This window comes from Arvicanthis niloticus, chromosome 4, assembly GCF_011762505.2.
Source record: "Arvicanthis niloticus isolate mArvNil1 chromosome 4, mArvNil1.pat.X, whole genome shotgun sequence".
Lineage (NCBI taxonomy): Eukaryota > Metazoa > Chordata > Mammalia > Rodentia > Muridae > Arvicanthis > Arvicanthis niloticus.
In genome coordinates, this window is record NC_047661.1 from 110,524,447 (window position 1) to 110,548,903 (window position 24,457).

Here is a 24,457-nt window from a genome sequence, read left to right on the forward strand (position 1 = left end):
CATGATAGCTGGGACTGAGGGAAAAGCCCACAATGGAAGGAAGCTCAGGCCTGGCCCCAGATGCACTTTCCATATGGTGTTTAAGGTCTGGAGGACTTGTGAGGCAACCAACACAAATAACTGGGGGAATATACTATATATATATATATATATATATATATATATATATATATATATGCAAAGTTTGAGTTGTTGTTTGTTGTCATTTTCATTTTGGAAGAATTTTAATACAAAACCCCAAACCAACAAAATACCCTCCCAAAACAGAAAACCACAAAACAAAACAAACAAGCAAAAGATCAATAAGACAAAAAACAAACAAACAAACAACAAAAAAAGCCAAACAAAGCAAAATTAAAACAAAAAGTCCACAGTGTGTCTTTTGCCTGTGGGCCAGTGCAATTTTAGAAGCTTTTTCTATGAGCTGTGAGCCTAGGATGTTGATTTCTGACAGCTCTTCTGAGGCTTAGCTTGCTTCTCGCTTCTCCGAGTAAACACTGCACTAATTAAAACATATTGACCTTCTCATGGTTTAAAAATGCCAAATTTCTTGTACTTTTTTTTTTTTTTTTTTTTACTATATTTTGTCTGTCTGCTTGTTTGTTAGTTTAATGTGAGTGTGTGCTTCCTGCATTACGTGTATACACTACATACATGACTGGTGTTCACAGAGGCCCAGAGACAGCATTGGCTCTCCTAGGGCTGGAGTTACTGATAGGTATGAACTGTCATGTGAGCTCTGTGAACCAAACCCAGGGTGCCTGCAAGAGCAGCAAGTGTTCTTAATTACTGAGCCACCTCTCTAGCACTTACCCCAACCCCTGTATTTCTTGACTTTCAATAGAATTTCATTGTTAAATTGTTTTTTTTAAACTTTTTTTCTGAGAAAATGCGCTCGAATCAATTAACCCAGCCTAGTATGTGGAGCTCAAAAATATTCCTTTTTCCTTACTGCTTGCAAGGCTTTGTAGGTCATATTGAAAAGTTACAAAAAGTATAAGGTTGCGAAATTATACGTAGTTTGAGATTAATTACATCACGAGAAAAATGAAATTTAGAACAACAAAGGGTTAAAAAGAAAGCAAACATTCAATTAGTGTATTCTACAAAAATTCCTCTGATTCATTCTCAGCAATTCTCGTAGGGGAATGTAGATTTTTACTGTTTCTATGTGCTACAGAAATTGTGAGATAATGCCTGGCAATTAGCATAAACCTTGAAGCCAAGGAGCTGGAAAAAACACATTCCAGGACATTGCAGATCAAATCATATTTCTATCAAAAGGATCGAGGATGCTTTCCACTAATGGGACATCAGCATACAAGATTGGTTTACATGGATGGATTAGCATCTCTAAACATAGAATCTCAGCAATGTTTATGTGCCCTGTTAGTAATATGCTGTGAACCCCGTAGGCGGAAAAATGGGACAGATGGTGTCACATGAGATGTTTTCCTTTGGTCTGAGATTTGAACTGCAGTATTTGATATTTGAGAATCACTGAAAAGCAATGGCTGCTTAGAGCACTTCTATGGGAACGGTGAGCTTTTAGGGGATGTGAACAGTGGGGACTGCAGAAGAGCTTGAAGACAACAAATGCTTTGTGAAGCTATTGAAATCCTTGCTTTGGCTACCACTTAAAGTCGGCAGAAGAGCTGAAGCTTTGTGGTTCAGAGCCTGCTGTTCTTACCAAGCTCCTGGGTTGGGTTCCAGAGCCTACATGGTGGTTCAACCATTAACTCCAGCCCAAGGGACTCAAGGTCCATTTCCCCTTTTGAGAGCACACTGGGCATGCATATAGTACAGACACACAAATGCAGGCAAAACACATAGCATAAGATAAAATAATCTAAACAGAATAAAAGTCACTTGCAACATGACCTAACCCAGGGGATTCGTTTGCATCTATTTGTGTTAGAGCATGTTTTTGTGTGTCTTTTAAGTCAGCAGTCACACGCTAAAATTTAAACTATGCTAATGGACCATCTGTTTCCTAACCTATCTAAGGCCAATCAGTCTTTAAAAAATATTGAAGAACTGATAGACACATTTTAAAAGAACATTCATTAAGATAGATGCTTGCAAAGATTAGATAGGGGGTTATGTTACAAAAAATATCACCACTAGCACTCTGGTACACCATACTATCTGTCAGACAGAAATCTGAGAGGGAAACTATTTCATTTATATCACTAAAAGAATCTAAACTTCCAAATAGCCTTTGGGAATATTCAGAAACTTGATAAAGTAAATTGTAAAACTCTACACAATAGATAGTATCCTGGGAAGATTTTCAAATCAGACAGATGTACCTTAAAAATAAGATTAAATGTTTTAAAAGAAGTCATTTCTGTTTATGTTTGTTCTATCTGCATTAAGACATACGCAAAAAATAAACTCCGTTTCTAGTGAATATAGTAAAGAACCTGGCGAAGCATTCTAAATTCCACTTTGAAAAATTTACATTGTACAAGAGCAGCTGAAAGAAACCTAAAAGACAAAAATATTAGGAGAAAAGATGTGAAGATGTGTTGTTATGATGCTGAAGAAGAACCAGATGATGCTGAGTCAGGGTACTGGTCCTCAGAACCAACTGTGTTCAGGGATTTAACCCAGGAAAAACTTGGCTTTTGGATCAATGGGATTTTTAAAAATACATGAAACAATGCCCAGTGTGTAGTCATTTGAGAAGAAATGATGTTTCTATAAAGTTCTTTATTTTTACTTATTTTTAATTAAAATTTTATACCATGTTCATTTTGTGTATAAGCATAAATATTTATTTAATAATCTTTAGTTTTTGAAAGTAAACTATAGTTACAGCATTTTCCCTCTTCCTTTCCAAAACTCCCTTGAACCCTAACCATGCATCCTACCTTGCTGTCTCTCAAATTCATGGTGTCTGTTTCTTTAATTGTTTTTATAGTTATATAATTATATAAAGAAATTACATGAAAACGTATAATTATACTTATAAATACATAAATGCAACTTTCTCTGTCCTTATAATGTTACTTGTATCTCTATAATTTCAGGCATGGCCGCTTAGGACCGGATAACCAATTGGGGAGGCTCTTCCCTGGGAAGGGCTATTTCTCCTGCTCTTAGCATCTCTTAGTTGCCTGTAGTTCTTTACCTAGGGTTGGGGCCTCATGAGCATTCTCCCTTCCACTTCCATGTTAGCATGTCTAATGATGCTGTCCTTGGTCAGGTCCTGTCTAGGCAGCCATATTGATGAGACTTCATGGGGCAGCTTCTCTGACATTTCTAGGAGACAGTCTCACAGCAAACTTCCTGGTTTTCTGGCTCTTACATTTTCCCACCTCCCTCTCCTGCTGTGATCTCTGCACCTTAGGTAAGGGAGTTGAGTTGTAGAGGTATCAGCTAAGAAATTGCTTTTAGGGAAAAGGTTACTAGGGAAATCTCTCTGTGAGTTCATCCAGGTGTCTTCTTAATTAATATGAACATTGACTCATGTTTAATTAGTTAATCACATGTGTATGAGAAGTCTTCACAGATTTGCGGTGAAGTTAGCTTTTTTCTTTTTGGTGTAATCATCTCTGTTGTGTCTTTTTCGGTGATTGTGTAACTTGCCTAAAGCTTTCACCATTTTGAGATTTGTTATCTTCTTGCTTTTCTCGATTTAAATCACCTTGTAAGACATTCTACATCTTTATATGAAATGTGGGCACTGTGGGAGTTGTTTATTACAATTACAAAGTTGCTCCCACATTTATGAAAGAAGGCATATGAGATGTATCTAGAGAGAGTTACACACATTCTGGAGAAAGTGAGGACAGTCTTGCCCGTGCTTATTCCCGTGGGGAAGGATAAAGATGTGGTGTTTCATTAAAGCATGTTAAGGAGAGGGTAGGGTCCTCATAGCTCTTTCACATCTACAAGCAATCTTGTATAATTGTAGAGACAGAGTTAACCCAACAAGAACCATGACTTAAGCACGAACAGAAAGGAACATAGTTGATGTCGTAATTAAAAACAACTGGTGATGGTTAACTCCCCTTATTGACCATGTAAATGCATTTTCCTGTCAGGATTTCTCCAAATCCACTAAAACCTGTATTTTTTTTAATAGTTGGAAAGTAGGTAATGCAGCCTAAATACAGAATGTTTGCACAATATGTTAATGCCATGGTTAGATGATTTGACTTTTCAAGTTACTTTAAAATCTCTGCAAACCCAAGATTCATGTCTAACACTTGTATTCTTTCATTGAGATTTTTATTACCATTGAATATTATTTTTGTGTTTTAAATTTTTTTTTATTTATTTGTGTGTGTGTGTGTGTGTGTGTGTGTGTGTGTGTGTGTGTGTGTGTGTACATGTGCAACAGTACACTTACGGAAGACAACTTGCCAGAATAACTTTACTCCATTTACCATGTGGGTACTGCACATAGCTTTACCCACTGAACCATCTCATCAGCTTGTGAATTATTCTTTGGTTGGCTTTTGTGGTATACAGCTGATTTACTTCAATTTTCTGTGGGCTGTTAACCTTTTGAACACATTTTGTTACAGCTAATGGAGGGCGGTGTTCTTAGAGAACCTGAGGGATGGTGACATTGCACGGATGACAGCAGTCAGTTCGCTGAGGGTTCTTCTGCTCTACCTGGGTAGACATAACAGACAGATTAGAAGCTCTACAAATACTAGTTTCCAGTCTTTCATTTCCTTATTATTTGGCAGCAGTGAGTGATGGCATTAGGCAGGTATAAATCATAGCAGGCTGCACCCTCTAACACTACAGTGCCTGTGCAAGTGTTGGGTATATGGATCATTACCTGTACTAGGCTTGTGGTTCCTATAATGGCCTCAGCTTATCAGGACTTTTGGACCCATAGGAGTTACATCCTCTGCATCGCCATACAGACCGATGCTACTGGAACCCTTGGCCTTTGTCAATGGCAGTTGTTACAGCTCTCAGCCCTGGGTCTGAAGCTCTTGGCCCTGAAGAATTGGTTAGAAAACCCTCTAAGAAGTGAGGTTTCAAAGAGTGACTTTGTTCTCTGGAGTTCGAGTATGGTTGACCAGGAAGGGTAAATGTCTTTGTAGGTGGCAAAGCCTTGGATTGGGGCTTCACAGTGTGCTAGAGAATGCTGATGAACCCTTTACCTAGGGAAAAATAAGCCATAGACTTGCTTAGTTGTTTGATAGGACATGCTCCCACCCAATTTAAGATTACCTGCCTTCAAGTATCTTTGAAATGATAAAACCATACATAAATGAGCCCATTTATCTTGGATGACTGAGTAGGGAAATATTGCATGCCATTTCTGTCACCAGGCATGTCTAATTCAGCTGGACTGAAATGTGATGGGATTAACATTTAGATACTCTGCCGGTTGTTTATGTGATGGTGTTCTTGGATCTCAGAGCCCTTAGAATGCTCCAGTTTTAGGTGATCGGTAGATTGTTTTATGCTGCATTTACAAGAAAACAAGTAGCATATCTGGTTTTCTCTGGATTATATCTATTAGCTAATGTGACGTGCTGATGAAAACATTGAAGGTGTGTGTGTGTGTGTGTGTGTGTGTGTGTGTGTGTGTGTGTGTGTGTATTTCTGTTTTTAGGGATAATTTTGTTACATGTGGCTGCTTGCTTTGTTGGCCTTCGTAGACTTACTTATGGGAAATATTTATTAGGTTTTAAAGTTTTCTCTGAGATTTCCTAATGCACTGGCTGTATTTTCCTGTGCATCAACCTGCCTTCTCTCTGGAAGATGGCTGACAAGACAGTCTCCTTTGCAATGTAATCCAGAGCCTGCAAAGAAAATATTTTGGTTATCAGTTATGTGAGTAATAACAGAGATCCCTCCCCCTATAATTTAGCAAATTAAAGGATGTTTAACTTTTTAACTTGTGGGTTTTGATCACAACCAAATGTTTGAGTCCAGACCTTTGCTTTGAAGTGTATGTAGTATGTGTATTTGGCTTTAAATTGAAGTTTGTTTCTTTTCACCATCATATTGTGAGTTGATGGAATGGTAGTGTTTAGGGAGAATGATTTCCTCTTGAAGTTCTTATTTGAATCTAGCTGGAGTGTTTTGTTTGTGTGTATGCATGTGTCTGCACGAGTGCAAGTGTGTTACTTGCATGTAGGTTCCCTCAGGGAGTTAGAGGGCATTAGGTTCCTCAGAACTGGACTTATGGTCAGTTGTGAGCTTCTAATGTGGGTGCTAGGAACTGAACCCTGGTCCTCTGCAAGAGCAGTAAGCACTCTTAAACACTGAGCCACCTCTTAAGCCTCTGTTGTTTTTTTCCCCCTGATTTTAGCTATGCAGAAGCGGTAGTTACTAACAACTTATCACAGGATAAAAAAATTATTCACTGTAAGAGGGGCTGGGGATGTAGCTCAGTGGTGAAGTGCTGCCTGCAATCATGAGGCCTTGAGTATGATTGTCACCAGCCCCTCAGAACTGCTGTGAGAATAAGGTTAGACTTTTTCCATGTTTTTTTTTTACAGTGTGATAACTTATAAACCAAAGCTTTTAGACAGACAAAAATTAAAATATAAGTGAAAAAGTAACTGGTATGTGCATGTGTGTATGTGTGTGTGCGTGTGGGGTGTGTGTGTGTGTGAATATTTCTGGATTCACAGAAGAGAGAAAATGCACAGTATTTGTCTTTCTGAGTCTGACTTATCACCCATTTGTGTGAGCTTTTATTCATGGTGAGCGATATAGATCTAGTATCATATTTCCTCAAAGAATATCAATTTTGAAATGGATTTCTTTTCTTCAGTATATGGCTTTAGATTCTAAAAAACCAGGAGATTCTAGTTTATAAAAAAACCAGGAGGCTATTAGCTGCATGAGTCTATTTCTGTAGCTGCTCTTCTATTCTTTGGATCTGTCTGTTTTCCTGTCAGTACCATACTTAGACTCTGCAGTATGTGTTGAAACAAAATCTTTTGTTACTGCTAGGATTGTGCTTTTGCTTAGGATTGTTTTGGCTGTTCTGAGTCTTTTGTGTTTCTGTATGACTTTTAGGTTCTTTCTTTCTTTCTTTTTTCTTTCTTTCTTTCTTTCCTTCTTTCTCTGTTTTTTAGTTCTGTGGAGAATATTTTTAGAATTTGGATAAAAATTTATCAAATATTCAGAGATTTTCACTAATATAGATGTTTTTCACAATATTAATTCTGCCAATTCATGACCATCTTTCTATCTTCTAGTGTTTGTTTCAACTTATTCCTTCATTGTTTTCTGAATTCCATTGTAATGGTCGGCTACTTCCTTAGATGGACTTATTTCAAGATATTTTATTTTATTTTGAAGGTGTCACGAGTGATATTATTTCCCTGACTCCCATCTTAGCATGTATAATATTGGTATTAGAAAGGCTCCAATTTTGGCATGTTGATTTTTTGTGTCCTGCTATTTTATTGTTGGTGTTATAAGATGTAAATTTTTTTCTGATGTAATCATTAGAATTCTTTAAATATAGAACCATGTCATATGCAAGTAGAAACAATTTAGAATTGTCCTTTCAACTTGTATCATTTTTTATTTTAGTTTTTAATCTTATTTCTCTAGCTAAGACTTCAGTGAGTAAATTAAAAATATTTAAGAAGGTAGACACTCTTGTTCTTGATTGTAGTGGGAATGCTTTTAATTTTTCCCCATTAGGTATAGTGTTTGCTGTAAGTCTTGCATATATAGCCTTACAGCATTAAACTATATCCCTCCTACTCCTGGTCTCAGGGCTTTTATCATGAAGACATGCCAGACCTTGTCATAGGCTCTTACTAAATCTATTGATAGGATTGTAACAATTTCTGATTTAGAGTCTGCTCCTTTGGAGCATTTCTTTTATAGACTTGCACAAATCGATCCATCTTTGTATCCATGGAAGGCAGCCAACTTGATTATAGTGAATGAGCTCACTGCTGTATTGCTGAATTGAGTTTGCTTGCATATATGCATATATGTATGTACATCTGTATGCCTGCCTGCCTGCCTGCTTGTCTGTCTGTCTGTCTGTATTTTTGAGAAAGGGTCTCTCTTGCATGTATCCCTTCTAGCTTGATGATCTTAAACTAAGAAGTCCATGTGCCTTGCCTCCAAAATCTTGAGATTAAAGGCATGAACCACCATGGTTGGTTACTGGCATTTAAAAAATTATTTTATGTATATGGTGTTTTGACTGTGCACCATGTGTGTGCCTGTGGAGGCCTGAAAAAGGTGTTAGATTCACTTAGGACTGGAGTTTCAAATAGTTGTGAGCCACCACGTGGGTGGTAGGAATCAAATCTAGGTCCTCTGGAAGTGCAGCCAGTGTAAGAGACATTTCTTAATCACTGAGCAATCCCTACAGCCCCATAGCAGTATTAAAAAAAAAATTTGTGTGTTCATTTTGATTAGGGAGAAAGGATTACTAGTTTCTTTTTTTTGCATTCTCTCTCTCTCTCTCTCTCTCTCTCTCTCTCTCTCTCTCTCTCTCTCTCTCTCTCTGTGTGTGTGTGTGTGTGTGTGTGTGTGTGTCTGTGTCTGTGTGTTTCCGTTTATTTATTTTGTTATCAGGGCAGTACTATATTCATAAAATGAATTAGTTTTCTATTATGCATTTCATGGGCCATAGGCATTAGATATTTACTAAGTCTTGTTGAATTCATCAGTGAATCCACCTGAGCCTGGGCTATTTTAGATGTGGAACTTTTAAATCACTTAATATTATTGTATAATTTAGATATATTTGTTCATTTCTTCTTGGTTTAATTTTGGTAGGTCATATATGTTTAGAAATATATCCATTTCTTTTAGATTTTTCAATAAATTAGAACATAGGTTTTCTTTTGTTTTTTTGTTTTTTAGAATATAGTTTTTCAAATGAGTCCTTAAAGTTTGTTGGTATCTTTTGAAATGTTTTCCTTTTCATGCCTTACTTCACTAATTTGGGTCTTCTCTATGTTTTAGTAAACTTACCTCAGGGTTTGCAAGTTACTCTATCACCTCACAGACCTTACTATCGGAGTCACTGATTCTTTGCATTGTTCTTTGCATTTTCATTTCATTGATTTAAGCCCTGATATTTTTCTCATCGCCTGATTTTGGGTTGGGCTTTTTCTTAGTTTTCTAGAAAATTGAAATGCGTTATTAATTTTTTCTTTTGGGATCTCTCTAATTTTAAAAGTGTATATATTTTTAACAGATAATCTATCACCTATCTATTTATCTACCTATCTAATCTGTTAAGTCTGTTAGATTTATAATGTCATTTAACTCTGATTTTTGGCATTGATTTGCAGCCCCTTTTTGCATCTGATATAACAATGCAGTCTTGGTAAATGTAGAAGGGTCAAGATCCAGAGTTAAAGGTCTCCTTTGGACTATGTAGTTGATTACCAGTGAGGTTTTTTTTTTTTTTTTTTTTTTTTGTGTACGATGGCCTGGTAGAACCCAGACACCTAGTGTTTAATTCCCTACTAGGCACTAACTAAGAACATTGGCTAAGAAAGAAAAGCTAGGGCCATAGCTGTACATGATTGGCTAGCCACCTACACAGACGTCTTTGTTGTCATTACTTTTCCTATCATTGATGTCTGGATGACTCATCCTTGAAAGTTACATATCTATGAGTGTCTCGGCCCGAGCTACCCACACTTGGGGGCCAAAATGTCTCGGACCGTTCTGTCAGTGCCGCACTGCCAGAAGCCTTGGGTACTAACTTGTTAGCCTGCACTGCCCCAAGCTGCTTCAGTCTGCGGGTCGGGGTTCAGCAAGAGAGAGAGTGAGGATGGACATGAAGAATGGAGACCAAGCAGAGTGTGATTCAATCCTGTTTATTCTTTGGTCTCTCTTCTCCTCTCCAAGTCCCAAGTCTTGAGTTCTTAGTCCCTAGTTCCTAGTCCCTAGTGACTCCAAGTTCCAAATTATTTCTTCCAAGAACCTAATTCCTACTGACTCCAAGTTGTACTAATGTCTAATAACTAACTCTAAGTTGTTCTCTAAGTTGTACTGAACTCTTTTGTCTGCCTCTCGCCTTTTATATGTCTCACTTCTAAACCAGGCCTTTAAGCCACGCCTTTAATCATGCCCTTAAGTCTTGTCTCTAAATCTGATCTCTAAGTCACGCCCTTAAATCACACATCGTTAAGTCTCACTCACCTTTAAGTCTCACACACCCAAGGGAAGATCCTGGGTATCTAAAACAAGATGTTATCAGAGTGTGCTCAGCTGTTATAGGCTATTGTAATGAAGTCTCTTATTCAGGTATATGGCTCAAGATGTCGGCTCCCCACATATGAGAGATCGCTTCCTCGAATGGCGTTTCAACCCAACGTTTACCCAACTGGGAGATAGCAGGAGTTTGTGCCAGAGGCTATTCAAAATGAGTTTGTTTGTTTAATAATAGAATTATATTTTCCTTCTCTTAAGTCACTGATTTTGTTGCCATGCACACATTTTATTATTCTGCATAAAAGAGCTGACTATAAATCATTAATTATCATTAATTAGGATAAAATTGGCTGTGTTATTTGAAACATAGTCCATATACAGGCTCAACATGGCTATATTTTTGTGCTGGTCATTCCCATGTAAGGTTATATATTTAGCTTTTAGTGGACTAAAATATACCTCATGTGAATGACGGAGTATAAGACATCAGCAAAAAGATCCAAAGGCAGGCAACAGAGTCTGAGTCAGAGGCAGCCTCTCCCCTCCAATTGTTAGGGGACCCACATGAAGACCAAGCTGCACATGTGCAGAGGGCATTCAACCCCTAAATGCTCTTTGGTTGGTGGTTCAGTCTCTGTGAGCACCATGAGCCCAGGTTAGTTGGGTAGTGGGGGACAGTGGTGGGAGTGCAGAAATGGAAAAAGAAGAGGAAGGGGGCCTGCAATTGGGATATAAAGTGGATAAACAAATAAAACAAAAGAGTTCAGCAAAGAGCAAACAGAGCTGATAGAGGCTCTGGTTGTCTGTCTTTCAGAGAAAGTCAGTGGATGCCTAAAGCTGAAGTGCTTCATGCAGTATAAAATCCAGCAGTTGAACCGTTGTCAGCACATGGCTTTCAAATCATAAATGCAATTTCATGTTCTAATCTTATTCTTCTGCAGATATTTACATCTATGATCTATGCTAGATCTGGTCGAGTTCACAAATGAGATACAAGAGAGCAGGGTCGCTACAGCTTGGTGTACAGCACACATGCATTATAGGTGAACAGAAAAGATGCAATTTATTTTGTATCTTGGGTCCCATGGCTGGGAACCTATAGCCAGAGACAAATCAATATAAGAAATCAAATTTATTTATGGGAGTTTCATGTAACACAGGTTCCTTCAGAAATAAAAAATCAAAGTGTGTGTGTGTGTGTGTGTGTGTGTGTGTATGTGTGTACATATACATCATAGACATATACAATATGTCAATGCTATGTGGTACAAAAGTAGAGAAATTTAAAACTTGTACAGCATTTACTCAGACTTTTGTGTAAGCAATTTAGACAAAATGATAAATATAAAGTTAAGTTTTTTTTTATTTTAAGAATTATTTATTTTATGCATATGAGCACACTGTAGCTGTCTTCAGACACACCAGAAGAGGGTGCCAGATCCCACTACAGATGATTGTGAGCCACCATGTGGTTGTTAGGAATTGAACTCAGGACCTCTGGAAGAGTAGTCTGTGCTTTTAACTGCTGAGCCATCTCTCCAGCCCGGGTTTTTTTTTTTAAATTAATACTTAGAAAAATCTTTGGTGAGGCAAATCTTTAATTATGACCCAAGATAAGAGGAGAAAGGTGATGACTGCTGTTAGTGTAGATGTTTTGGGAAGAAGTCTTTAGAAATAATTCAAATAGGAGTAGTCATTTAATGAATAGAAAGACATTTAATGAATATAGTTCTTTGTCTCCGTCTTGTTTGTAGCAGATGAGGCAATGTCAGCATATTGGGCTGGTGACTCCTTGGCAGTATCGATTCTGGGGAGTTTTGATCTTTCTCTGCATACAGTGATACTTTCACATTTCTTCAACTGTACTTAGAAAAAATTCTATATGATATTTTTTTTAGCTTGAAAGTATTAATATATTTAAACCAGTAGTTTGTGACAAAACAAATTCATAGACAAGTTTATATTACAATAAACATACTTTATTATTAAACAATATAAAATTATATTGTTTAATATGAAATAATATGAAATAATTAATATAAAATGATGTTGTTTGTATTAAACAATATAAAATTTAATTTAAAAATAAAAATATATACCCATTAAGGATAACTTATAAAATGCAGAGAGACATAAGGAAGGAATGAAAGTGACTAGTCATATGCCACTTAACTCTCCAAGTTCCTCTCCCAGGAATGCACTAGACACCCAGACCTCAGTGGGAAGAGCTTGGTTACTTTCTTCCTTACTCATGCTTTTCATGGCCACCCTCTCTCTTGGCATGAACCCATGAGGAATTGGGCTATTACTTTCAATCTACATTGTTGCCACTCCTTGGAGTTTAAGTTTACAACTTATCTTTAAACTGTTCGTTCTCCAGTATCGGTTTGATTTTGAAAATCTCCTGCCTCTAAATGTCTTTGGAGGAGGTACAATGCTTTCCGAGTAGCATGGCCAATAATTATGACTATTTTTTCAACACTAAAATGCCAGCTTAGCTATTATACCCAGGTGTTGTTTCTTCCTATCCTCAAAGTATACCTGACTTTCTCAGGTGATTCATCTTTATGCATAAAACTCTTATTTTTGCTTCACATGGGAATAGAAAGCAAGCCATATATAAGTCAGTGAAACATCCCAGTCTCTAAGCAGATAAAAATCACATTCTTGAAGGATAACTACCCTAAGAGGTACTGGGTAAGGGAACACCAGTGGGTATCAGGCACCGTGGAGTCTGGATAAATGGTTCCCTTTGGAATCCTGCCACATTAGACCTTCATGGTTTCATGCTTTGGCTTTGACTGTCGCTTAAATACAACTATTTCCTTTGAGTTTTGCACACACACACACACACACACACACACACACACACTCACATTTACAAATGGCATATTATATACCTGTATACTGAATATTTGTGTCTACCCATAAGAGGAGGTACATATTTCTCTTTGTTCTTTGCCATGTAAAAATACAACAAGCTATAAAATGTTGAAAAGGCTCTTACAAAATTCAGCTATGTTGTCATCCTGGTCTTGAACTTTCAACTTTCAAAACTTTGATGAAAATGCAGGAGCCACTCAGTCCATACCACTGACTCAACTCATAAAAAACACAGAAGGGCCATTTTACTTCTCATTTTAATGGTTATAAAAAAACCCGAGGATTGACTTGGGGCAGTTTAAACCAAGTAAGATATCAACAAAATTCTCTCATGTGTGCTGAAGAATATATCAGTGTCTGGCTAGGTCAAAAGCTTGTTGGTGCATAGGTCTGGGCATCAAGGGAAGGTTGATTCAGGTTCCACGAGGACGCTTACTTAGAACCTGTCTGAGCTGTGCCATGTGATAAGCTGTGGAACTGAATCCAAAGAGCAAGGACACAACCTAGAGACTGCCAAGTGTGGGAGGCACTGAGGAGGTGCCTTCAGGTCACATCAGGCAGGGTGTCAGCTCTCTATCACTCATCACTTCACAGCAACACAGAGGCTCTTCAACAGTGACTGAGGACAGTTGCTATGGTTACATACAGCTTACAAGGGAATATTTAGTTTTGAGTGCATTAGCAAGATACAAACATCTTTTATTGATTAAAATGGACATCCTGGGAATAATTAGAAATAGCTGGGTAGAGAACTAAAATTATATGTGGAGACTTAGAGTTGTCCTTTGAAATTTACAGCATAGTGACTGAGTTTGTGTAGCAAGTTAGGAATGGGTACAGTGCTATTTACATATTCATAACTATTGGATATAGGTGAATCCTTATATTGGGATGTTTTCTTAAATAACTAAAGCCTTGTTTTAGAATTATAGTTGAATAACTTCAGAAGACAGCATTATATATGTGAAGATATATTTTCTAGGGTGCTCCAAAGATAAGAGTGGTGGTTTGAATAACAATGGCTCTGTTAGGCTCACATACTTGAATGCTTAGTCACCAGGGAGTGGGAATGTTTGAAAAGATTAGAAGGATTGGAGATATGGTCTTGTTGGAGGAAATGTGTACCTGTGGATATGCTTTGAGGTTTCAAAGCCCATACCAGGCTGAGGATAACTTTCCCTTCTTACTAACTGAAGGTCAGGCTGTAAACTTCTCAGCTCCTTCTCCAACTTGCTTGCCTACATGCCTTTATGTTCTCCACCATGATGATATGAGACTATAACCCTCTCAATCTGAAGGCAAGCCCCCAGTTAAATACTTTCCTTTATAAGAGTTTCCTTGGTCATAGTGTCTTTTATATCAATAGAACAGTGACTAAGACAGCAAGACATATGAAAAGACAAACACAGCATATCATAGACTCTATTCTCCAAAGCAGGACTTGAGTGTACATATTGAAAAGAAACTAGAATAAAGACCTGGAGTCAGAGTGACATGCTCAAATTCTGGTTTTATTTTTCTATGTGACTTTGTTTTCTCAAGACAGGGTTTCTGGGTAGCCTTGGCTGTCCTGGAATTTGCTCCTTTGACTCACAGAGATCTGCCTGCCCCTGCCTCCTGAGTGCTGGGATTTTCTATGTGATTTTGTTCAAATTATTTAAATCTGTTATATAATAATTAATATCAAGGAATCAATATAAGGTAGACATTTCAGCATGATTTTAAGACATTCTATTAATATAGCAGTAAGCTAAGGCACAGTTGTTGGTGGTGGGGTTTTTTTGTTGTTGTTGATTTTGTTTTGTTTTAAAGGTCCTTCCCATTTCAAAGAAATGCCTGAAGATTTCAAAACAACCTTGTCCTGTGCCACCATCTTTCTCTAAGTATTGCACAACTGTTGGTTGGCTGTGCTGTATTTGGCTTTTAAGAAAAGCACTAAAAATACATGTCAGAGCAAACATTCTTAGCAAACAAATTGGATTTATATTTCTCAGAAGCTCACATGGATTTATAGAATAAATATTTATCTCAATCTTGCTTTTTTTCAGTTTGTTTACCCATATATGGTCTTTAACTAGGTCTTCAGATATAACCTAGGAAAGGTAATTATAATAACTATCAGAAAACAAACTTCTTTGGATTCATAGGATAGAGGTAGCCATTGACTTGACATCTATGAACAAATTAATATTATGAAGAATACTTGATTTTTATGTAGGATTTTTGATTAGTTGAAAGGCTAGTTAGTTTAGCATTGAAATACTGAATAATATGTTTTCAATGAAGATTTATTACTCTATATTTCAATGCTTCAGTTAACATATGTATTTAGATAAATAAAAGAACAATTTAACTTCTTGCTAGAAAACTTGCAAAACTGTCATAAATAAAAAGAATCTTTAAAAGTTCTGCACAATCTCACTCTGCCTTTTAAAAAATAAATAAATAAATAAATAATGCATTGACAGTCATACACACATGCAAAATTTCAAACATATACCAGTAACTTACATCTTCCAACCAAGTAATTTATTTTAAATATTTGTCATGTTACTCATTTCCCCTTACATCTAATGCCTACACAGAAGCCCATAATATGAATCTCAATTATTCAATCCTTGTATCTCTTATGACTGCCCACCTCACCAATCTTTGTTTCTGATCAAATTGTTGGTTGATTGTAATTTGCACAATGTTTGGAAGCTCACTGTAGACTGCTCTCTGTTGGTTATAAACTAGCATTTCTTTCTTCAGTCCTTTAGTGCATTTTTCTAATTCCTCAATATTTCTTATTAATAAATATTGTCCTTGGTTATAACTTTTTTTGTGAACTGAACACACTGCTTACTTTCACTTTTTAAAGCATGTGAAGGCTTTGCTCTTTCCAGGTCCTCCCTGTACCATGCCTTGCAGTTCTCTAAGTGATGTCTTTACATCTTAAATTATAAGGGCCTGAGAATTCATTTCCCTTGGAAGTTCAAATGGCAGATGAAATCTATGATTTATGCAGTTTAGGACAGGGCTTGCTGACACTCAAAATGCCATAAACATAGATCACCTTACACTATCCCTATTTTTAATCAACATATTATGTAGGACCAAAGAGAAAAAATATTAATATTATTCATCATCATTCAGAATCCCTGAATGGTTGCTGGAAAGGTCCTTTCAAGTTCTAATTCGACATCCAGTTGGTACACAGAGGGAAAAAAAAGACTTCATGAGGCAACCAGATGTAGTGGAAGGCCTCTAGACCTAGGCATCTTGGTTTGAATCCTGTTTCTACCACTTACAAATGTAACTTACTGGGAACACTGGCTTTGTCATCCCCCTCAAATATCAATGCTAGCTGGTTTATTGGAGGAGTTTTTCTCCTGTCTTTCAACACTGTGACCAGCATCACTTGTAAGTAATTGGCTGGAACAATTAACACAGTGCTTTATTTATTTATTTATTTATTTATTGCCATATGCCTTCTTTCTTACATTCTGGTTTCTTTCAGAGTTAAGGAAACTTGCATGGGGTACCTGAGTGAGCACTGTTTTACAGCACAGTGCACTGTGGATATTTGGCTAATGAGGAACATGCAGAATCCTTGCTCTGAGATCACATTCAGTGTTATCAACACTAAGTACTAATTTCTTGGAATTCTGCTCCCTTTGTATTTTTCTGTGTCATTTGAATTCTGAAACGAACAGGAGACCTGTTCTGGAAAAGATGCTACAAAGAATCACAGGCACCTAATGACTGCAGAGAGATTTAGCCTCTCCAAGGGATGAGCCCCTTATTGGTTGTCTAGAACAGGTTGGTCAGCTCTGAAACCATATACACACAACAAAAATGGACTCAGCAGCTTGTTCTTATATATTTCTGAATATATATTATATATATATATGCACACATATACACATATATACATATAACAATAATTTTTTAAGGAAAAAGAAACTATCAGCTTAAGAATAGGGAGGCTTGGGAAAGGCTGGAGGGGACATGGAGGGATTGGCAGAAGGAAAGGGAGGGGAAGTGATGCAATTCTATTTCAATTAAAATATGTTTAAAATGATCTACTTTAAAAATAAATAATTAAGTAAATATCTGATGCAAAAAAAAAGAAGTCTAAAATACCATATTAGAACAGCTTTGAACCCCATAGCTACAAAGCACTTTCTTATTTTACATGTGGTCTCTATTCTTATTTTACATGTGGCCAAAGGGAATAAGTAAACACTAAGTAGCTTCTGATAGGAGGATCTGTGGGTCTTCTCAAAGATTATTCCCAGAGGGAGAGTAAGTATAGCTAACCCATGACTTAGTGTAGAGGATGTCATGGAGATTTCCAAATTGTGGATTTGTGTACATTGTTGGATACTTTTTTTTCTTGTTCATTTTCCTCCTTTTCCTTCTCCTCCTCCTCTTCTTTTTCCTCTTCTCCCTCTCCCCACCCTCTCCTTCCTCCTCTTTCTCTTCCTCCTCCTTCTTATTTTTCTCCTTCATCTTTTTCTTCCATATGCTTTTTAAAAAATAGTATAGAAGGTATTCCATTGAAATACACATAAGGCTTTTAACTAAAGCTCTGGCACCAATAAAAAGAATAAGTACCAGATCATTAGATTGATGGTATGTGTGAGCAGAATGACCAAGAAGGAGTCTGGGATGTTCTAGAATTAGATCTTAGATTAATGTGAGGAAAAGGTTTGGATGGCAGAATAATGCAGTGAAGTTGTCTATCAGGGAAGAGTAAGATGAAGCCTAGAAGCATGAGAAAAAATATCTCATTTGGGAATGAGACATATATCAACTATCAATAGTGATATGGTGACTGAGGTCAATTGCAAGGAAGAAGAGTAGATTAAAAATTACAAGACAATTTTGAGATTGAAGATCACGTAATTCAATGAATTAACACCATGGTGGGCTGGAGAAAGGCCTTAGCTGTGAAGCACACTGACTGTTCCTCCAGAGGGCCTAGGTCTAGTTTCTAGTACACACATGGCAGGTCACACCTGTCTGTAATGCTAGATCCAAGGATGTGACACTGTCCCCTGTCACTGTCCCCTGGCTTTTGTGGGCATTTGGCATGGATGTGCAACATAGACATACATGTAGACAAACCACTTATACACATAAAAATAAAAAGATAACATAACAACATCGGGGAGAGTAGAATCTATGAGAAAGTAATTGTAGTTAACAGAAAGAAGTGGATAAAAGAAAAGAATAGAACATAAAACTAAATAGGAAAACATTTTAAAGAGTTATGAAATGGTAGAGCCAAATAAAGCAAAGAAGTCAAATTAGAACTCAGCGTTATTAGATTTTAAAACTAAAAGTATTTGCTGTCATTTAGAAAGATAATGTCAACGTAGGACTCATGTAACATTCAGAACATTGTAGGAGACATCTTAATGTTATGGACAGAAAAACAATCAAAAGCAGAAATCTTGACCAAGTTCAAGAGGAAATGTTGAAAGCTGACCTGAGACCCTTGCCTATCCAATGTCATGACTCAAACTCGTCCACTTCTTCAAAGTGAATATGAAAATTGGACTTAAGGGAGATGCTAAGTGAGCTGTACTATTGACCATAGTGTTGATAAAACATAAAAACAGAAAGCATGTCTAGGAGGAGGTAGCTTAATGGGTAGAGCACTTATCACATAACTGTGAGGATCATGAGCACTCTAATTCTTAGACACAGATGCAGGTAGATTCTAGGGGCTCGTTGATCAGTTAGCCTGGTGGAAGCAGTGAGTTCCAAGTTCAGTGAGACACCTTATTTCAAATAAGTAAACAAACAAACAAACAAATAGAAGGGTAGAGAACCATAGGGGAAGGGGAAGACATCTTGGTGTCAACCTCTGGCTTCTAAAATACACATGAACACACCACACACACACACACACACACACACACACACACACACACGGCTTCTTGACATTACATCATAAACTATTTACTACAAGCAGGGAAATAGTAGATAAACAACACAACATATGCTATAAATTTTCTTTCTTCAACTCCCTACCTACTTAACTCTCCCTCTCTTCTTTCTCCCATGTTAGCTAGCTTTCTGTTACTGTAACAAATACTGGACAGAAAAGGCTTATTACAGTTCACAATCTTGACGGTTTCAATCAATGGCTCACTGATCACATGGTCACTTCGTGGCCAGAAACATAAAAAGAAAGAAGATAGGGTCAAGGGAACCAGTCCCCTTCAAGCATATGTCCCAAGTGCTTTGAAGACTTCCTTCTCACTTACCTGAGTTACGGGGTTTCTAAGGTTTCCCACCAGCACTGCCATCTCTGGACTAAATCTTAACAGTTAAGGTCCAAGCTACACCATCATTCTTATTCATTCTTTAGTAGATTGATAATATCATCAACCATAAGTGAAACTGTACAACATCAATGGCCATATCAGAGTTATAGTTTTCAAAACAAGTTGTTGGTTTTTTTTTAAATTTTATTTTTAAAACTACAGGCAGTATCAATCTTCTAAAATAGTGTCTCCATAAAACTATAATCTTTAAGCTGACTGATAGACCTTTTTTTCTGTCTTATAAAGCATAATTGGCAAGATCAAACGCAACAAGAGTTTAATAGTCACCTTTACATCTACCAGATGCCTTGTTAGCTATGCAAGATTCTAGCTCTAATGCCAAACAAGCCAGAGCAGAGCCAAACACTTTAAAGAGACCCATCCTACGATTCTCTTCTAATAAACATAGAGGTTTGCATCACCTAATGCTGTCAGAGGGCAGTATTTCAGGATAAACTCTTTGGCAAAGTAAATGAAAGGCATGTAGAAACCTGAGAAAGCATACACTCTTGCAAGTCAAAGCATCTGTGAATCTCATGTAGAAAATTTGGCTGGCTTTTGTTTTATACAGTGGGATTTTTGTATTAAACGAAAGGAAGTAATTGGCACCATTTGAAGCCATTGTTATTCATGTTACTGCTTTCATATAAAGCCATGTTCTTAGCATCTCCTGACTTTCTAACCTAGAGCTCCAGCTGTGACATTTTCATTTACATATATTGCTTTTAGAGTTAAAGGACATCATTATTTGGGACCCCATTATAGAGGACACACAGTAAAAAAAAAAAATTACATAGAGTCCGAACTATTAAACAAAGGCTTTAATACCATCCTATTTCAGCTGTAAGTTTTCATAGCACAATTCAGTGTTTATCTACTTCGCATTACTATAGCAACAATTCTGCTGAAGTACATATTGGCAGGCATTCCTTAGTAGAACAAAAAAGAATTTCTTTTGTCTATGCTGTAGTGGTGAGTGGAGAAATGACTTTTATGCAAAATATCTCGTTATTTTTGTTATTTGGAGACAGGGTTTCATGCAGCCTCATACTTACTGTGTAGCCAAGGATGTCCTTGAACTCCTGATCCTCCTGCCTCTGCCTCTTCAATGCAGAGATGACAGGCATGTGCCACCAGGCACAGCATGTTAAATAGCCTTTCAAAAACCCTTTACCTGGTCTGAAAACATTGCTCAGTTGCTAAGAGCATTGACTATTCTTCCAGAGGACCCAGGTTCAATTTCCAGCACCCTATGAGGTGGTTCAAAACCATATGTAACTCCAGTTCCAGGGGATCTGACATTTTCTTCTGATCTCCATAGGCACCAGGTATGTACATAGTGTACATACATACATACACATAAAATGATAATAATTAAGAAATTAAAATCCTTCTACCTACTTAGTACACATTCATATATATATGTATACACATACACACACACACACACACACACACACACACACACACATATTCATGTTCAATTTCGTAAACATTAAACGCCACTGATTTCTTAAATTAGATTAAAATAGGACACTGATTCACAATCTCCTTTCCAAATTGAGAGGAAACGAATGGAGGTAGAAACCTTTAGCACCAACCTGAACCATTTGTGCTATTTTTAAGTTTTCTATATAGAGTTTCACATCAAATAAGCAGAAAAACTTAGCTCTTATGTACCACTTACACACAAGAGAGAGGATTACAGAAGATGCGTTGTAGTTTAAAAGACAAACTAGCTAGAACTTGACATGGTGAGAGTGCAGTGCTTATCATCCCAGCTTTAAGGAGTTAGAGGCAGCAGGATCAGGGTTTTAAAATCAGCCTTGACTTACTTCATAGTAAGTTCAAGGCCAACCTGGATTACTGGGGTTAAGACACTGACTGGGGAGAAAAGGCTAAAACAATTCCAAAACTCAGATATCAGTCAGCAATGTACACTGATACCTCAGAAATCTAAGAAAAACAAAAACAACAAAACAAAACAAAACAAAACAAAACAAAAAAACCAGTTCATAAACGTCAAAGCTAAGTTGGTTCTCATTTCTAAAGCAAGGGACTATTTTGTAGCAATTTTTAGATATTTTGTTTCACTGTTTTTATAAACACCTTGATTGATCTTATTCCATTTTATTTGTTGTGGTCCTAGGGCTTGAACCCAGGGTGTCATTGCTAGGCAAATGCTCTACCACTGAGCCATAACCCAGCCCTGGAAATTAGCCTATTTATTATTTAAGTACTGATCCAGAAGTTTTCAATGCTTTCTCCTTACAATATTGAGTCTCTGAAGAGATATGGATTTCTGGTGAATATTTTTTCAGTCTCATATAGTAGAACGAGAGTGCTAAGCATCTGAATTCCCTTAGGTTTGTGGAAATACTTTATTTATAGGAGGAGAAGATGCCTCAGCAGTTAAGAGCACTTGCTATTCCTACAGAGGACCCGAGTTGGATTCCCAGCACCCATACAAGGGCTCAAAACCACGTGTATCTGGTTCCAGGAGATCCAATGTTCTTTTCTGGGTTCCTACATGCATGTGGTGTGGATATGGTCACACACAGACATCTAAATCAAAGTAAATAAACAAATACATCTAAAGCCTCATTTATTTGCAATCACAATAAAAATAGGAAACTTGTACTCTCATTTTAAATTATTTGCTTCTAAATTGAAAAAGATGATTTTTAAAATTTGAAGAGATGTTATGGGTGTGAATGCCTTGCCTACATGTGTATAATCGTACCACATGCATACATAGTTTCTTTTAAAAAAACAAATGGTCAGTTGTTGTATATGTGAGAAATGACACTAAAATTTTGGTTTTTGAAATTAGAATAGTCTTTGTCTTTAGTCAATGCAATTAGTCATAGACATACATATGCGTGCACACACGTCTATATGTTCAGTTTGGGAAACATTAAGCCCCATATTACTACTTAAACTATATTAAAACAGGGTAGTAAGTCTTCACCTGCCAAGTTAAACAAATGTTCTCTAATTTTATGATACTGAGTATGTTCATTCATTGAACAAGTATGAACTGTTGACTTACTCTGACACAAGGTGACATGCAGAACAAAAGTATTCAGTGCTGTTGAGACTTAAAGACTCATTCTTACTCTAGCTATCAAGACTATTTGGTTCTAAAAAAAAAAAAAAAAATACACAACCCCAAAACTAAATGCCAATGAATTACAAAACCCTCTGGTTAACTGGGTTGGGGACAAAGGTTGTTACTCCATTGGCCACAACTCTCTGAAAAGAACCCAAAATGTCAGGTTGACCTCCTAATGGCCACAGGGTGACTTACCAAGGTTCAGTGGTTTGTTCTTGATGTGCAGCCAAACTTTTGGGTTGTGGTGTGCCATTTGCTATCTGTGAATCATTATGATGGATTCAGAAGTGGAGAGACAGAAAGTAAACACAAGCACTGCTTGTGGTACATTTGTGGAAGAAAGGTGTGGGAAATGTGCAGGGTAGCGTTTAGGGCTAGAACAGGGAGAGTAATGAAGTCAAGTGGGGTCTCTCTAAGGAAGTGAAAGCTGTAGAAGAAATAGCCGAAAGAACCACCTGCAAGCCTCCTACGTAAAGGGAACAGAAAGTGTAGAGGCGTGAGGTGAGAGGAACGGAGCCTTAGAAAGGGAGCCCGTTAGCTCTATCATGGGGAGAGTTTTTGTTGTTTTTTTTTTGTTGTTGTTGTTCGTTTGTTTGTTTGTTTTCTAAATTGGATTACCCAAATCTACTAGTGCTTTGCTATTGAACAGAACGACCAAGGATGTTGTAAAATAACAGACCCTCCCCAACTCTGCCCCTTTGATCACCTGGATCACCTGCCGCTCACTGTTCATGTCTGTCTCAGGCCGGTGCTGTATCTCCAACACTCCAGGATCCGTGCTGACGGAGCAACTTAAGTGACAGAGTGAAACCAGAAAGCATGGCAAACTGCATTCAGGCTCTTAACGCTTCCACGCGTGGCACGTCACTTCCGCCCACATTTCATTGGCCAAAGCGGTTACTTATCTCAGATCATCAAGGAAGTATAATTCTCCAGAGTACCTGGAACGGGAAAGGGGTAGATCAGGACAACCTGGCCAATAGGACAAACTGTTGAAGCAGGTGTGTGTGTGTGTGTGTGTGTGTGTGTGTGTGTGTGTAGTGCTTGTATCCAGAAAGAAAGTCCATTATTATTTTAATCCAATTCGCAAGTGTCCCGCGATGACAATTAACAACCGCTGGACCAGTTGAGAACTGTCATGTGAACAGATAATTATTTTTACAAGAAAATTTGCAGCCTGGGTAAGAAGCTAAAGTGATCCAAGAGCTGTGGTTTTCATTGTGTGATTGGTGATATGTCAAAAGTTGAGAACACGGATAGATTCAAGGTAGAGGCAAGAGTACATAGAGTACTGGCTTAAAGATACCCAAGTCTGAGGGGAAGTAATCGAGCAAGGAGATCCTAGAAGAGACCTGGGGAGATGGAATAGGCAATGCTTCTCTGACTTAGGGGAGAGGATGGGGAACCATGGAGCAGTTCACTGATGAAGGGGAAGGGGAAGCCCTCTACTTTGTCTATGATGTATGAGCAAGGTCATAGTTTAGATGAGGGTGATTGTGTTGTATTTCAATAGCATGGAGTGACTACAGGTAGAGTGTGAAATGGATCTCATTGAGAGAAAAAGCATAGGACTTCCCATAGGACAGGGGCTATGCTGATGTCGGGCATTCCAGTAATTGGATGTAATGTAGATGTGTCCACCTGTCAATAAACAGAATTCTTTCTGTGAGTTCTCGCTATTCAAGGAAGCAGGAGCTGAGAAAGTATTTGGATCAATCTAGGCCAGGGGATTAGCAGGGCATGAACAATGTCTTGCTTTATACATAACCCGAAGTTGAAGACTCTGAATAAACCATTTTATTTTAATTAAAGAACTAAGTTGGGTATATGGGTATTGCTCAGTGGTATATATGACCTTTATTTTACATGTGGAGCTCCTAAGTTTGGTCTCTAATATTGTAAGAAATCTAAATACAAATGAACTGAAAGTTAGTCGATAATGGTACAAAGAGGCTGGTTGCATCCGTCTATATCCTGGAGTTATCATTCATGTCCTACAGGT

General features: G+C 37.4%; 1 long non-coding RNA gene across 2 annotated transcripts; it reads right to left on the reverse strand.

The window, feature by feature from the left end:
- Window positions 1-4,305: 4,305 nt before the first annotated feature.
- On the reverse strand, window positions 4,306-23,318 carry LOC143442134 (uncharacterized). 2 transcript variants are annotated; one of them, XR_013110126.1, is made up of 4 exons: window positions 23,162-23,318; window positions 5,643-5,780; window positions 4,802-5,132; window positions 4,306-4,629 (listed from the first exon to the last, which is right to left on the reverse strand). It is a non-coding gene; the product is annotated as an uncharacterized LOC143442134 (long non-coding RNA). The 2 variants fall into 2 exon arrangements; XR_013110127.1 differs by having other exon boundaries at window positions 4,802-4,967; window positions 23,162-23,317.
- Between the last annotated feature and the right edge of the window lie 1,139 nt (window positions 23,319-24,457).